Below are 17,550 nucleotides of genomic sequence, written 5' to 3'. Positions count from 1 at the left end.
CCGGCGCGCCGGCAGCCCCAAAGTATGCAAAGGCAAACGAATCGGAATGCACGTAACGGTGATTTACAACTAAGCCAGATTATCTTCCCAGTGTATTTGCTGCACCCAAACGTGACGCGAAAGAAAACTTGAGCTTTCATTTCGGAGTTTCCACTAAACACATTTGTGGGTTTTCAGGGAGTCCCCCACAAGTGAGTAAAAATCTGCTCCAGAAACTCCTTAAATAAGTGCACCCCACACGTCGTTGTATTATTTAATCGGCTATATCATTTATTTTTCGTTTTAAGTAGATTAAAGCTAAGCTTTTTCATATCTTTGCCAGACTGTGCTTGCGACGACGATCGGTGGATGCTATGCAGACGAGTCTCCCTCGATAAGAAAAGAGGGATACAGCGATTAAGAGCGTAGGGAGAACAAGACCAATAACAACAAGCTGCGATATGTTCAGAGATCTATTCTCTGTAATGCTTTTTGTGCTGCAAACGTCTACTCACTTCTCCTATCGATAGATAGGATAGCCTACCCTGGACTGCTCATATCGATAGGTCGATAATAATCAGCTGGTTAAAGGGCTGGCAGCCCTACAAACATACATCTGTACGCATACAACTCCTGTATAAATGGAGTTCTGTCTTCCTTCTGACAGATCTTTAATGGTATTTATTTCAATATTCTTTGTATATTAAATCCCCTTGATAGTTTTTTGCTTTGACTGATTCACTGATTCGTGAAACGGGTAAACGGCAACTATTTCCCCAAATCCTTGCGCTTTAAAAACAAATTTTGAACCAAACTAAAATCGAATAAACGTATAGAAAAAATGCATTTGTGGATGTTAACAGAGTTAGTCCTGCTTGAATTTTGTTCCAGTTTTTATTGGCACACACTCTTTTTATTCATTCTGCCATTCATTTTCTCTTCTAGGGCGACATCGACATCGACATCCATCGCGTATGCAAAACATCTGGGACGACTATTGGCTGTGGAGGGCTTTCAGTGTGTACACTCGTATTTGAATATTGGATATTGGATTCATGGCTACGTGACACGCATCGCAGGAGCCCTTCCACATATGTATGTGTCGGCAGGTGTTGATCTCACGCTGCCACAACGTGACTTTGTTGCCGCCTGGCTCCGGACCGGTGGAGTGGAGACGCCACAAAATCCGCGCGCTCTCTCTCACATTTAACGAGCATCTGAGGCCTACTCACGAAAGTTTTCCATTAAAGCAACAAATTTTAATTTTAATTAGACCCTAACGAGGCGTTGGCTGGCGCAGAGCTTACAATAGTCAGTGCCAGGCAACATCCTACGCACAGTCCGGACTGCTGGTTCACGGCAGAGTTTTGCTGGTTTTCTGGTTTGGCCTCAGGGTGTGGTAGAGGCAGGAGGCAGAAGGTGGCAGGAGGTGGCAAGAGGTGGCATGAGGCATCAGGCAGAAGCCCGACTGTGTGCAACGCAGCGCATAAAACGCTGTCGAGCACGGGCGTGTCGCATATAAAAGTGTGTAAGGGAGGATGCAGGGACGCCAGCAGCAGTGGCTACATTTTGCATTCAGCAACACCTAGCCGCTGAGATGCACAGATACACAGATACACCGTTGCACAGATACACAGCCAGATACGAGATACGACGAGATACATTCATGTTCGTTCGTTCAAATTTTACAGTTTTGCAGTTAGTCCAGCAATTTATGCGCCCCACCAGAACCCCACTTCACAGATAGACCAGATACCAGATAGAGAGAGACAGCATAAGAGAGAGAGAGAGAGAGAGAGAAAAGTGGAGAGGATGTTGTGCATTCATTTTTGCAGTGAAAAGCGTTGTAATTACATTGAATCGCGACTCGGCCATTCAGGGCGAGCCTTTGGAATTCCGCCCTGAATGCTGGCTGCTATCCGAGCTAGCAAATGCCTGCGGCACGCCTCAGGTTTTGCGCCCCCCTCTCTCCCTCTCTCTGTCCTGTATTTAAAGCATTCTCCTGCCAAGGCTGGCAGTTTGAAAATGCCCTTTAAGCAAGATTGAGACAGGTCTCTGAGGACACGATTCGCATTCACCGCAAAATAAAAACGCAAAGAGCTTCCACAGATGGTACGAAACGAAATCAAATTCATGCAAAAATAAATTCCATTTGTGGGGGGGGGGGGGGAGAGAAACTTACAAATCGAACTTGCCGATGGTCCTTGGCAGGGCTTTCAGCTTAATTGCACGGCGTTTGTCATCATCGTCAGCGGCTTTTTTCGGTCAGTTTCAGCTTCAGCTTCAGTTGCCCCACGGCGGCAATGCAATCAAATCGGAAAGAAGTGTACTCGTGTAATTTGCATGCAAATATAAAATTTATACACTTTGCGGCCTGTCGAAGGAGGGCAGGAGGGCAGGAGTTCGGGAGGGCAGGAACGTTCATTGCTCGGAAACGCGAATGGCGACTGGCGACTGGCGACAGACAGCAAACAAACGGCAAATATTTCCAGATGAGAGCATTGCGCGGCTTTCGGTTGAAGTTGAAATAAAAAGCCCTTGAAATGGGCTGCCATCCTCATCGCTGGAGCAGCAGCAGCTCCGAGTGACAGTGCCCTTTCGGTGGCATGGCAGTTCTTTCTTTGGACGACTGCCACCCGCCGGTAGCCACCGCCACCGTTTGCGGCGGTGTTGGCACGTGAAATTCAGTAAGTTAACGGCCCGGCAAGGACCCTCTTGCTCACACTCAGCGGGGGATAAAAATAAAACAGCCAGTCTGTCGTTTCATGGGAATACTAGCAGCAGATAATGCATATAAAAGAGCAGCAGATACGCTAGTCCCACCTTCTGCACCTCCTCTGCACCTTGTATTCCTCCTTGCTCCCGCACTCGACGGCTCACCTCAGCCCCACCTCAGACTTGTCCCGGCTTTGCTTTATGACGTTAAGAGCGGCTGAGGCTGAGGCTGAGGCAGGGGCTGGGGCAGGGGCTGGGGCATGTGATTATATCGCTGCCAGCCTGCCTCGATTTATATAGTTTTGCTAGAAATAATGTTGAAAATTATTGCGAATAAACGGCGCCCTCCCCTGGCGGAGCAGCAAACCATATATCAAGCTGATGAATGCTGACAGCGCGACACAATTTTCGCACGCAGTTGCGCCCGGCGGGCAGCCAACCGACAAAAATGTCAGACAGTTTCTGATGCGATCGAGCAAAAGTCGGAGAGAGAAACGTCTGCCAAATCGCAATCGTCCAAAGACAACAATATGGCTTGCATAATGGTGGAAAGTATGGGAGGAAGAGGCCTGGTAATTGGAAATGGTTGAACGAACCAGGAACCAGGCGGAAATGTGTCTCGGGGAGGGATCGAAACTCTCGGATCTTTTCTAAAGCTAGTGGAAGAGGCTATAACATCTACACAAAAACTCTGCTATGGCCGCTTGATTCCAAATTGCCAAAAAGGAGACAAAAACAATATAATTTAATGTGGGAATATTTTAAAGTGCTAGGAAATAGTCCATTAAACACACAGGTATTTGTATTGTTATTTTTAATTTATGTAAATTAAGCAATATGTATGTATGTTTCCCAGTTATTGCTGTCGAATATCTAATTTAAAAATGTATAGTGGAAGCAAACGAATTTCACGAACAACCAGAAGTCAGTAATTTGAAACTAGTTAATTTGGTATTTAATTGAGGAGTTTTTATGTTTCCAACTATTGATTTTGTTTTGGAAATTGTTCAACAAGCAAAAAGCTCTTTTCAATTATGAAAGAATACTTTATGAAAAGTACCCTTTTAGGAATATTTTTGTTTAGCTTGTAATCCCTCTAAAGCCCACGGCCCCGGCCACTTCCATTTGCCATTTCCCTAATGAGCCACCCTCCGAAAATATTATTTAAATTCGTACACCACCTGGTAGAACCATGTGCATTAGGTGGTTATCTGTGCCAGTGCCTGCATAATAATAGTATTTGCCAATATGTAATGGAACAGTTTTTAGCTGGCATTTGTGCCGCAGCCGCAGCCGCACCCGCAGGCGACTGGGGCACGGGCTCGGTCTGGGTCTCGGTCTCGGTCTCTGGGTCGGGTTCGGACTGACATTGCAATAAATTATGTGCGGTTTTAATTTTAGCTATCTTTAAATAACACTTTTAGCGCGAATGCCGACCGTTTTTGGCATTTGGTTTATTTATTGATTTTTTTTTCTGGCTTTCGGCACATCGGCCGCACCGGCGCCGACTCTGGCACCGGCACCGGCAGATGTGGCATGTAAACACATGTTCCACATGGCCAATGCCGCAGAAAGGAGACTGATTAGAGGGCCCCAGATAGGAGACGAATCTTTTGATTCCCATTCGCCCGTTTACACATTTGTGGGCCCGATATTGCTCTTGGCGGGGTCGCTCATTTGCAAATGTAAAATAACAGGGCGAGAATACTCTCTGGGCCTTCCCTCCGCTCCATTTGCTCTTCCCTGATTACATCCCTGTGTGGCACCTGTGCTGGCCACCTGTTTGTGGCATGGCTTATGTTTGCCTTTGGCCTGGAGGCGGCGTTGCAGTTGCAGGTGCATCATCAGGCTTTTGCCTCATATTTGTTTGCCTCTGTGGGTTTGTGGCAACAATCGAGAGACTGGGCCATTAAATGAGTGCCAAAATGGAAATAGTTTGTTTTCTGTTTTCCTGTTTGTTAATGAAATTTACTGTAGGTGAAAACTCGTTAATGTTCGCTGTCCATTCAACTAAATTTTCGCATCAATTGCATCCTGAATGCGGCATAATTCAATTTCAATTTTCCACTTGCCACTTGCCACTCGCTGCTGCTCTTCACGGATGGCCTCTCTGCAATCTTTGCCCATCAAACTAATTGCAACATCAACGAGGGTCGGATGCGGTCACACGAAACTTTAATTTGATTACCGAGAGCCGCACAGACACAGTCACAGCTCTGAAAGTGGGGCAGCTTGTGGGCTATCTGCGGATCTGTGGATCTCTGCAGATGTGGGGGCGTCTGTCCGGAGGAGGAGGGCGGGGGAGGGGGGGTCACGGCACCCACAAGTTGTCAGCTGGCAGGCGAAACATTTATTAGTTGTTACTTCCAGACAAATTTCAAAATTTACGTTCACATTCGCTCAGATCTGTGCGCCGCTCCGGAGGGGTTGCCTCTTAACGAGTTTTTCGTGTCGGGGGTTGACACCGAGAGCCGCAGCTCGTTAGAGCCCAGAAATGTGTGTAAGCCCCCGTCGAAGGGGGGATAAGCTGTGAAGCGAAAGGAGTTCCCGAAAGAAACGCCCCCATCCCAACAATCGAAGCCCTGTCGCCCAAGAAAGGGATTCCCCTTGGCCTTAACACAGGGAAAGGCCCTCCCCCGCGATGCTTCAATTGGCTTAAAGACGTTTGAGACACCTACTTATTTGAGCTGTTTTCACATCAGCTTCAGCTTCAACTTCAGCTTCTGGTTAATGGCTGCTGGCAGCATCGGCTGCTGGAAATTGCATTAGCAAAAGCTATTATGACAATAACATTATTAATACGAATTTCATTGCACTTTGGATGCGCTACGTGCTTTGTATGCTAATTGCTTGGCAGCCCCAGACGTCGATGGGGCTTCGGCTTCAGCTACCCCCTCCCCGCTCCGCAGCCCCCGCTACGGCCCGAAAACAATTCGGAAAACTGTCAGTCATTGGCTCGCCTCGTGCGGCGACTGTGGCAGGGCTTTTCGGCTGTTATGAGATGATGCCCCACCCCACGAAAAAGCACAAAAAAAATACAGTAGGAAACTACACTATTCTCCGGTTGGAACCTTAGACTTGGACTTGGTTTGTATTAAGGATAGGTTTCCGAATATTCGACGGAAGATTCTTTGCCCTCGAGTTTGTTCAACTTCCCCCGCAGCTACTTGCTGAAGTTCCAGTTATCGAAGTTCGACTGTAGTTGAGCTGCGGCTGCGGCTGATTGTCTGTGGGAACTCGAACAAAAACTGAGCTCATTTCAGATAAATCAGCGCTCAATGCCAGAGTAGTACCTACGACCAGTTCTAATTAGAACCGGAGACATAAAAATCACTGGCGAGGCTATCGCTGCCTCTGGGTGGCTCAGAAGGTTCGTGGCATGGCTGCCACGATGGTGTCCGTCTGTCTTTCTCTCCGTCGGGGCTGGCTGTCCGGGCGAATGGCTGGCTTACTGGCTGACGGGCTGTAAATGTTTGTTGCCGGGGGTCGGGACTTGTTTGCAGCAGCTTAATTGATTGCTCGACTGATGGGGCCAGACGAGATGATGATTGCAGTGCAATCCACCCGACGGAGCAGCCACCACTCTCACCCAATTGGACTCCTGCTCCGACCTGCTGGCAGAGGCAGTGGCGGGCATGTCAGTGGCACGTGGGCGTCGAATTGGAAGCTGGACACTGGTCAGAGGCAGCCAGAAGCCAGCAGCCTCATTGCCGCTGACGCTGACCCACTCTGCCGGGGCTGGGGCATTAAATTTACATGAGTAGTGCAACAGTAGCAGCGCGGAGCGGGGCGCACAATCAGGCACAATCGCCAGTCAAATGCACAGCCCCCGAGCCAGTCATCTCTGGTGCATTATCAATGTCAGGCAGGGAAGAGCATTGCAGGGAAGGGGCAGGGCAGGGCAGGGCAGGGCACCGATGCACGTACGGGGACACTCGTAATTTTTGACTCAATTCCCGCCATCGATTGGGCATCAATGGGGCATCGTTTGAGCATCGATTGTCGGCAGCAAGAGCGGCAATTTCATTAGTCCCAAAACTCAATGAATTCCACAAGAGCGGAATTAGTTTTAGTCAGCTGCCTGCCTGCCGGACCGCCTGCCTGCCTCAGCGAACAGAAATACAATTTGGTTAATTGAAAAACAGCAACAATGGCCAGCCGTGGACAGAAACAGAGCAATGCATCGTCGCGTCGCGTCGCTTGGGGGCAGGGGCGGAGTGGGGAAGCAGCGTTTTTTATACTCTTACGTATAATTGTACGTATAGCCCGTAGTCGTATATATTTCTGGGGCCGTGAACTTGAACGAAATAAAACAATTTAACAAAAGCAAGAGCTGGGCGGGCAGCAACAATTAAACGGAATAAAAATACCAGAGTACGACTACACAATATACATATATGCTCCCCTCCCATAGAGGTACTCGCAGGGGTGCTCAGATACATATATACACAAGTATCTGTAAGTATTTTTAAATCAAACGTTGGCAGCGACGAGAGATTGCTTCTGGTGTTTTCAGTTTCAATGAAAACCAAATAAATCATTGAGGCAACGAGCCCACCGATGGACGGACGGACGGACGGGCGGCCTTGCTCTGCAGAGCCATGGAGGGTCTGAGGTGGGAAGCTCTTGGAAATCCAACCTCTCGAAATGGGGTCTGTCTCATTGTGGCACCCCCGCGGGGGGGGGCCAGCGCACTTGCTCGCACTTTACATGCCGGAACGCCAGCGACTTAATACATAATTGTTTATGGGGGGGCGAGCGAGCACAAAAGAAATATTCTAAGTACACACTCGTATATTGCTTCACACCACGACAGCGACACCGACACACACACACACACACACACACACACACACACACACACAGATACTGTGGGACAAACAGAGGCAGCTATGATATGAATTTCAATTTAGAGTACGTGCTCATGAGGCGCTCGCGTTTGGCGTCGCTCACGTAGCCGCAGTCGCGACGGCGACCGCAGCCCGCAGCCGAAGCTGACGCAGACGCTGGCACTTCCCATGCCACTGCCTCTGCTGCAGCAGATGATTACACATGCACTTATTAATAAAGCTCCTCCAGCAGTTGACCCCGCGGTCCGCAGTGCTGCCACATTTGTGAATGAATTACCATGAATGGGGGGGGGCTCTGCCCTGGCCATTGATGGCCGGGCTGGTCGGAACCCTCTCCAACGGGGCATCATAAAAGCCATGCATCAGCAGTGGCTGTGCGACCCCGTGGATGCCCCCGGTGATTGATATTAATTCAATTCAATAAAATGCCATAACTCAGGCACACACTCGCGCGCGGTAATTTCCGCAAAGTTTATTTAAGGCTAATAAAAACTGAGTGAGTTTAATTTTTATTACCAACTTTTCTGACAGCCACCGTGTGTGTGTGTTGTGTGGAAGCGTGTGCGAACGGTTCATAAAAATTTCCAAATGAAAAAATAGCCATTTTTATAGAAAAAAGTGGCGGCTGCAAATGAAATGAAATTAATTGATGAAAATTCCATCACATCTTAATTGCACATTTGCAGACAGCTGAAAGCCGAAAGCCGAAAGTAGGGCCAACAGGCTTCCTTCCTTCTGCTCCCCCGATTTGCACTGATAATTTCCCATTATTGGAGCTGAAAGTGAATATTTCCGCGTTAACCGCATTGCAGCCAGTGACATCATCAAATGAGATCAGAGTGGGGCAGAGGCGAGCGATCAGGTGTCGATCGGGCATATCAAGGTTTTGTGGGTGCCACAATCATCATAGCCTTTTCCGGGGTCTGCATATCACCCGACTGTCTGTCGGTCTGCGGATCGGGGAAAATGGAAAACTGTTTGCGGTTGCGGAATACTGATATTAAAACTATTATTGCCACAAGTCGGGAGCCCCACACGGGAGTAGCATTTGCCAGGACTGTGGAAGCCGGCCATAAAAATATTCAATTAAAGTGTCTACGGGGATGTGGGCTTTCAGGCGAAACGGAGCTGCCCCAAGGGGCGCACAAGCCCCAGAAAATGTGTGCGGCTGTGGCATCTGTCAATTAAATCAAATATGTTGTAGTCGTAAAACGCACAAAACGTTCGCGATGGTAATCAAACCATAAAGAGCCGCGGCGACAAGTGCAAACACAATTACAAGCCCGAACTACGACGGATTGGGGGTCCGTCTGGCTGGCACACGCCACAAGGCAGCCACTAAGCTGTCGTCGTGCCGTCGAATAATCTTCGCATTACAAAGTGCCCAGAGAGAGCCCAATTTTATTATAATCTGGCAGGCAAATCAAAACACTTCACACCCAGCAAACAAACAAAGCGGCAAACAAGTTGCCCGCCCCTGCCCCACACCCCTCCACACCGCACCACACCTCAACTCGCCTTCTGCTCGGCGATTCAATTGAAAATTCGATTCGACCATTAATGGGGGCCCATAGAATAGATAATTGGCCATAAAGCTCATCTGTGTACGTCGCTGGTCAGGCATATTAAAATGCGTTCCGCCGGGAAGCCTTCCGCCCCCCCCTGTGCCGCAGTCACATATTTGGGCCTGGGCCTGTAGTTTCTGGCTGTCTATTTTCGCCTCTCTTGTCTCATGTCCGAGACATTTGCCGTAGACAATGTTAATAAACACAAATAATGATTTGTGTACAGGCATTTGGGCTTCAATTGCAGCTTAATGAAAACAAATAATAGACGATTTGCCTGTCTCATGAATGAAGCCAGGCGTTGGGCGCTCGTTCGCTGGGAGCCAGCAGCCAGTTCCGGAGAGGCAGAGTGAATGCCAAGTGAATGGATTTACAATTGAGGAGGGTGTGACGATGACTACTGCTACTGGATGGATGACCAATTAAGCCAACAAGACAGTGGGTTTCATAATTGTAGGGCAATACGAGGAGCCAGCCATAGATGATGGGGAAAGATAGTCTCGCAATTGAATGGAATGGAGTGGCAACGCGACTGACCAGCTGACCCGACAATTCACTGGCCTTCTAATTACATACATTAGCCAATAAGGGAAGAGTGCTGCCAAATCAAGACGATAAACGAGATTTGAGCAGCAGATAATCTCAATATGGAATGGCCTGCCATTGAGAGAGTGATCCACACAACACTTTCAGAAATAGATAACCCCACAAATGATACAAAAAACTATACTGTCTGTTAAACGATATTCAAATATTTGGACCACCATTTGGCAGAGTACTCTTTCCAACAAAGTTTATTTCTAAAATGTTGATGAACGACACGAGAAGAGCCACACTTTAGCCCCGAAAAAGCGCATCGATCCATGGCATCATGGCATTCACAGCTAGCCAATCGAGTGTGAATATACACGTATATATGGACATATATATAGTCGAAGGCCCTCGGCGATGAGTGGATGAGTAGTCGACGGTACTTGGCGCCGAGAGTGAGAATGAAAATTATTGCACTGACGAACATGGCGTATGCGTAATTTTCAATTAATTTGATTTCCTTTACGGCTGCTGCTGCTGCTGGAGGGGCCGCTGTCGTCGCTCCAGTGAAAAGTCAATTAAGAATACAGTGCCTTCACTCCGCTGCACCCCCCTGCACCCCGCTGCACCCTGCTCTTCATTAGTTTGCTCGTTTGTTTGCTCAATGCTGGCAAAAATTATTAGAGCTTCCCATTTGGCCTGTTGAACTTTGACAGCGCGCGCTCTATTACAGCTACTACAGCTGCTGACAAGTCAATGTCTCAGCGAAATGCAAATGGAAAATGGAAATTGGAAAATGTGTAACCAAGAGTCGAAAAACTTAAATTATAAAACGCCCTGTGCCACGCCCGTATCAGTCTTACCCCCGATCCCCCAGTCTATAATGCGGTTGCATGGCAAACTAATTAAAACTTGAGCGATTTTCTCCAGTTGCAGACAGACGGCGCGGCGTTGGCTGAAGTTTTCCCGCTTTTCCCGCTTTCTACAGTTGTTATTTTCCTTTCTTTCATTTGCATTGCCGATTCCTGCTGCAGCTATGGCTTTAATTTTTAATTCATTCTCGTGCCCCACTTCCCATCCCCATCCCCATCTCCATCCCCATCCCCACTCTCCATTCCATTGCGGGACGATTTGTTTGCTTTTTATTTTCATTAGCGCAGCTCTCGGGCCCAGCAGCAGAGTTCTAAATTGAAATCTGCAGAGTCGTTGTATAAATTATGAAATTAACTTTTTCCAGCCGGACCTTTGACGCAGTCCTGGACTGCCCTTAATTGACTTCAGTTTTCCGGAAGGGAGGAGGGGGCTACTGGGGCGTGTTAAGCTGTTTTTCGGCTTTTGTCTCGCTCTCATTTTTGGTGTGATGCAACGCTACAGATCTATCACGCATACGCAGTGTTTTCACAAATCTCTCTATCAGTCTCTCGCCCCAGAATGTCTCTCTGTCCGTCCGTCCTTCCGTCTGTCCGTCCGTCCGTCTGTTCTCTTGGTAAGCTGGCTTTCGGAAAAAGTTCACTTTCCAACTTGTGCGCTTTTTGTTTGCTTTCCATTGCCAAATCCTTTCCTGCCAAAGCATATTCAACTTGGCTTTTAAGTTGCCATCCCCATCCCCATCCCTATTCCCATCTCCATCTCCAGTTCCAGCTACAGCCATCTGGTTTTTGTGTTTTTTTATTGACAGGCCGATGGGAGGGCAAACGGAATGCCGAGCCCGAGCGCATTTAGTGCTCAATGGCCAGGTGTTGAGCCTGTGATTCTTCGCTCCACTTGGGACTGTTCGGCCTCTCCAGGGTCTTTGGCAGCGCTCCTGATTTGCATAGTTTTTCAACTGTTTTCCATTTGCTCCCTGTTTTCACCCGCTTATCTCACGCTGAGTGCCACCCAACGAAAGGGTTCGTGCAGGGGCTCTGCCCCGAATTACAGGGAGACAATTCAGCCCTCAAGTGCAGACGCGCACAGCGTGAGTGAAATATTGGTAGCCGACCCCCCCGACCCGATCTCCGGAACGACATTGGACCATTAATTGCGTCTCGCACTGGCAACCGCAGAGGCAACCGAGGCCAAGTCCAGAACAAAGGCCTTTCTTGAGCGAAAGAGCGGAGATGGGCCCCCAAACCGCAGTGGGGTGGCAGTAACTGGATCCCCCTGAATGTGGCTATCAGATAATGTTGTCCGGAGCAGGGGGGGGGCTTGACGAGAGCCCCTCCTGCCATTGATCAAAGTTTTTTCAATCCCGTCGGCTTTCCCTCAACATGTGTCAAAGTTTTCGCCCCAATGAGCTTTAAATATTTGATTTGCTTTGTCTCGTTTGTCTCGTTTTTTTTCCCCTGCGAATGTGTGACAAGTTTTCCCTCACTTTTCCGCCCCACAGCCAGGGGGGGATGTTTTTTGGATTCGGTTTTTGCGGTTTCCGTTCGTGTCGAGCACTTGACGCGTTCTGTATAAACCGTAATAGTCCCACCACACACACACACACACACACACACACACACACGCACACCATACGTATAAATATAGATTTAAGCAAGGAAGAAAGACCTCTGGCTTGTACCGATGCCGATGCTTTGATGCCCTTGCAGGACCTTCGTTCTTGTGGTGGTTCCCCCTACGACTCGTCCCAAAGAAGAGCCCCTACCAAGAAGTGTCGAAAAGACCTTCTCCGAGTGTTGCAAGCATCGACCCACAGAAGGGTATATAAAGAGCAAGGCTATGCTAAAATATGTGTCTGTTTATTATAGATTTGAAGGCTTCCTCCCTTCCTGCTGTGGCTTTGTCCATCACATAATTGTCATTGCCGAGTTTGGAACAAATTTGTGACCAAATTGTTTGAATATTTTTCACACATTGAGTCCGGGTGTGTGTGTGTGTGTGTGTGTGTTGGAGGCAGACTCTGGAAATTGGTGTCTGTTTTGTTCTGTGGATATGCTGAATAGGCCGACGGACTGGACTGGACTGACAGGCAATTAAAAACGTTGGACAAGTCGGGCCCAGCCCAGGCTGGAGGCCCGGGGCTCGAAAAGCGCAGCGCCTTGGCCTCTGCGGACCAATAAATCAGGAGCGGGCGACAAGGCAAGGACATCAAACGGACACTTGGCTGCGGGCTGCCGGCTGCCTGCCGTCCGAAAAGAGTGAGAATTAAAAGGGAATACTGGAGGCACGAAATCGTGCTCCTACAAGGAGAATCTCTACGGGGCACGGACTACCGACTACGACTACGAGTAAATATATATATAAAAATTCAATTAGAATTCTATTTTATTTTTGCGCTTTTCTTTTGGCGTCTTCTTATCGCTTGCAGCTTTTCTAATCAAGCGGACAGACGGCGGGCATTTCCTTTCTGCCTTTCTGCCTTTCCTACCCCAGCCCCCTGGCCATTCCTCTCTCTTTTCCTTTGTTACCCCATCTCTTTTTGGGGCACTCTTGTAATTTGAAGTTGTGGAAAAGCCCAGAAAGGGAAACGAAACGGAACAGCCCAGAGGCCATCAAATCAAGCGGAAGGAGAGCAGACCCAACACAAGATTTTCACACTGCTTCATTTGTTCTACGGGGTGGCTCCGAGCCACCGAGCCACCGAGCCACCGAGCGGTGTATCGGTGTATCGGTGTATCTGTGTGGGTGCTTCTTGTATCTGTGGGCTTTGTCGATAATTTTCTGCCTTTCTACACATTCAATGGTCTGCCTTTGACACAGCCACGAACATCCTCAGCGGCGGCACAACGTCGATGGCGACGGCGACGGCAGCGCTTTTGAAACCACAAATTACATTGAAAATTCCTGCTTGATTGAAGTTGATTGAGCAAGAAAATGCCGACAACGCCCCAGACGCAACCGCAGCCAAAGACATGGCACCACATCACCGGGTTTCCCCGGGTGGATGGATTCGCCTTTGTTTGAACGCGCCTTGAAGATAAGTTTTTAAACACCTGTCGCCGTATCTGTCACAACAGCACTCTCTCTCCCTGTCTCTCTCCCTGTCTCTCCCTGTGTGTGGGTGTGTGGTGGATCGGCATGCGGTTATTTGCCGCAAGCCATCGACGCCACTCGAAATTCAGAAGTATCATATTTAATGAGCACCGCCCAGAGCCGTTGCCCCGCCTGCCGCAGCGCTCATTTGTGCACCACCACTGGGCGTGGCCACTGGCCAAAGAGTAATCTCATTTAAATTGCATTTCAAATGGGTCCATGATTACAGAAACAAAGGAAAATAATTGCATTAATGCTGCATTCGCGTCTCTCTCGCCAGCCATTTTTCACTTCCGCTCCGGCCACCAAAGTTGAATGGAAATTTAAGAATTACAGCTGCACTAATTGCCGCACTAAACGGAGTGGGCATCTACAAAGTACATCATTTTATTGGCATCACTTCATTGTATTATTATTACAAGACCCCCATCCACAGACGGGCGGGGGGGGGGGGGGAAATTAGTTCTGATAAGGCAATCGCCTGATTAGCGCTATTTTTTCAAAGTACAAATTAATTTTAATTGAAATGCAAGTACAGTGGGACTTAGTATTGTAGGTCAGGGGCACGAGAACCCCATAGGGAATAGATAATGGATAACAATCCTTCGACTCGAGTGGAAAAGCAATTCTCTAACAGACAATATTCTGTGGCCTCTTCACTTAATCGAAACGGACTAATTTCCATAATATCCAACCGTCGATTAGCAAGAACTTTCGGTAGTCTAACACCCAATCGATTGGCTGTACGAATACTTGCTGTACTTAAACCTAATTGATCAACAAACGCGTTTGGTGTTTGAAATTAATTATTCATTAATTTTTCATGCAATGACAAGCATAATAGAATATGTATTATGTGACATATAATATTGTATTATGGTTGTGTAAAGGCCTTCTCTTTCTGGGGGATGTTCTATGAGTATTTTATGATGATATTCGTGCCGTTAATTTGCATTTCGAATTGATTTGTTAACTGGCTAGAAATCCTATACTCTTTGATGATTCAATCGTTGGATCCCACTGGCAAAAACATCGCTTTCTGGAGCTAGTCGATAATTGAAAATAAATCATCTAGTTCCATAACCGCCTTCCGCCTTGGTGGAGCTCCTGCACAGAGCCGAGAATGAATCACCTGCCCTGATAACTGGCTCCATGCGTTACCTAAGAGCAACAATCATCCTATTCGTTAGCCGACTCGAGTGTGCAAATTGCTGTATTCAATCCCGGCATTCTCGAGCGATAAAATAACGAGCCGGGAAACTGTTTGCAGTGCCGAAGCTCACCGTCTTTCTAACTATCTGAAACTGTAGAGGCTTCATGTATGAGCTGATTGCCGGATAGATTATGGTGCTAATAGCGGATCCATAATGTCTAGATTGAAATGAAGTGATGTGGGACTTCGAGCATCTCAATTCGAATGGGAATGGGAATCTTGTTGATAATTATTTTCAAATATTATTCATCATTATACTCACCATTTACTGAACTGAACCGAACTGATGCTGAAGATGCGTTGACTGAAGAGGCTGCCCCGGCTCGACCCGGGGCCCGCTGAAAGCCAAGTCAACAGCCAAGGAAAACATTTGAGTGCCCACAGACTCACACACACACACGCACTCATGATAGACGATAGACGATAGTGAAATCTTTGGGGCGACTTAGATGGGCTGACTGTGCACTAGACGTCACAAATTTGCATTCGAAATCTCGAGAGTTTTTTGGTAACGCTTGAAGGCACTGCCAAGGCACAGACGGACGCCGAGAGAAATGCAAATCGAATAAATAGAAAATAAATAGAAGGCATAAGTAAACAAAATCACTCCGTGCACACAGACAGAGGAGGACTCTCTGCTCTGCCCGTTGTCTGCTCTTCGCTTCTCTTTTCTTCTCTGAGAGGTAACCTTTAAAGAAATGACTTTGGCATCATTCCCTCCCATTACCATTTTCGTCATCATCGTCATCATCGGCATCAGCAGCGTTCTGTGGATGCGTTTGTTGTGGCTTTAAGTGTGTAACCCCCAGGGGCAATGGGGATGTACTCGCAGAAATGCTGACTGTGCCGAGGAGCTTAAGTCGTTATGCGATGACGATTTCTGTGCCACAGAGAAAGGCTCTGCGACTGCGACTGTGACTATGACTGAGCGGCGGGGCAGTATCAACACTTCCGTTCTATTGCCCAGCATCTCGAGGCGTATCAGCCCCCTTACATGGAATTCAGTGCCCGTGGCGCCAGTGTGTGTGTGACGCTTTGGACTCTGTGGAACTTGGCTCGTAGACAGCGTTCTCGAGCCGGAGCAGCCCCGTCCCATCCCGTGCCGTCCGATGAGTGGCTCTTACAGTTCTTATTTATGTTATCATCACTCGGATCGGATCGCATCGTATCGCATCGCTACCGTTACTGGTTATTTGTTCCCCTCGAGTGGCAAACTGGTCGAGTGGCCCTGCGCGGGCTGTGATTGTTGCATTTGGTCGGAGCACTCATTACAAATAACTTGGACGGATTGTGATTATGACTTTGGCATTTCGCATTTTGCATTTTGCATTTTGCACCGTGTTTTGTTTGGCTTTGTTTCGTGTAATTTTCGTTTCGCTTTTAATATAAATACTTTTGCCTTTCGGCGGACTTGTTGTTGGACTCGTGCATTATATGCATGTTTTAGCATGAAAAACTTTTTCGAACGTGCGACGGGGGGCGTTTGTTTGTTTCCAATTGCGCGACACCAAAAATTATTGTAAAATAAAAAAAAGATTACACAGAATTTTAAAACAAAAAGGTTCTCTAGAATCTAGCGTATAGAAAACAGAAAGCACAACTGCACCAGCAGCAACAGCAACAATAATTTGCGTATATTCGTATTTTTTTGTGAAGGTTGTTACATTTTTGATTTGAAATGCGACGGAGGCGACGGAGGCGACGCTACGCGACGCGACAATATTCTTAAATTGGGAAATGCAAATGCATTTTCACGGCCCTGCAGTTGCAGCTGCAGTGGCGGCGGCGGAAGCGGATGTCAGCGAAGCACCCGACGGCAACGTTGCGTATACGCAATGGGACGCGCGCGCGACACGGTGCGAACCACTCGAGCGGTTCGATGTGTGCCTGTGTGTTCTGTCTGTGTTTGTGTGTGTGTGTGAGATTTACCGTTGCAAGCAATCAATGTGCCTGTAATCTCCAAACAATAATCATTAATTTGCCTGGCTGCTGCCTCTCCCCCGCTGATTATGCCTCTGATTCGGATTCTGAATCTGAATCTGCAACAGATTCTGCTGCGGAGCGCGCCTACTTCCTCTCAACATGCGACGACTGCGAATGCCAGCAGCGAGCATCGACCATCAGGCAAACGAGCGAGCGAGCGAGCGAGCGAGCAAAACGAACAAACTGCGACAGCGGCGTGGCAACGCACCAGACGGCTAACAGACGAATGAACCGCCGAATTTCCATGAGCGCCGCACGAAGCTCGAAGCCCGACACGGACACCGCTCAGAATGTTCAGGGAGCAGACACAGAAACTGAGAGGAATGCCGAAAACCTTTGCCGCCTGCCCTCAACAACATTGCGACGCTTCCGTCCCACTCGCTGCCGAGAGAGCTGCGCGCAGGTTGCACTCAAACCGGGCCCCGTTCTCGTTCTCGGTCACTCAGGCCGAGCAGAGCAGAGCAGAGCAGCGGCAGAGGCGGAGCAGAGCGAGGGCGTTTGAGAGCGAGCCGAACGGAGGCGACTGCTAACATAACAGAGCAGCGGCATGTAAATGTGTGTTATTGGGTTACATTTACAGCACTGTTAATGCTCGACTGGGGGAAATGTTGTCCGTGGCGAGTGACGAAATGTTACGCATACGACGCGTCGATTTGCATGGTGCGGGGGCCAGGAGCACGGCTCAATATTGGCCTGACGATGCGGATCTCTCTAAGCCATTAAATGCATGACAAATTTGGCTTGTCAACAAGCG

At 48.2% G+C, this 17,550-nt stretch overlaps 1 protein-coding gene across 1 annotated transcript in view; it reads right to left on the bottom strand.

The window, feature by feature from the left end:
- Nucleotides 1-17,023, bottom strand: part of LOC108157462 (octopamine receptor beta-2R) — a 45,535-nt gene extending 28,512 nt beyond the window's left edge. Inside the window, exon 1 of the mRNA XM_017289536.2 lies at nucleotides 16,743-17,023. The gene's annotated coding sequence lies outside the window, so the exon portion shown is untranslated. The remainder of the gene's footprint in view (nucleotides 1-16,742) is intronic.
- Between the last annotated feature and the right edge of the window lie 527 nt (nucleotides 17,024-17,550).

The sequence above is a fragment of the Drosophila miranda genome, chromosome 2, assembly GCF_003369915.1.
Source record: "Drosophila miranda strain MSH22 chromosome 2, D.miranda_PacBio2.1, whole genome shotgun sequence".
NCBI lineage: Eukaryota > Metazoa > Arthropoda > Insecta > Diptera > Drosophilidae > Drosophila > Drosophila miranda.
Note: the sequence above shows the minus strand (reverse complement) of the source record. Positions and strands in the feature narration are given on the sequence as shown.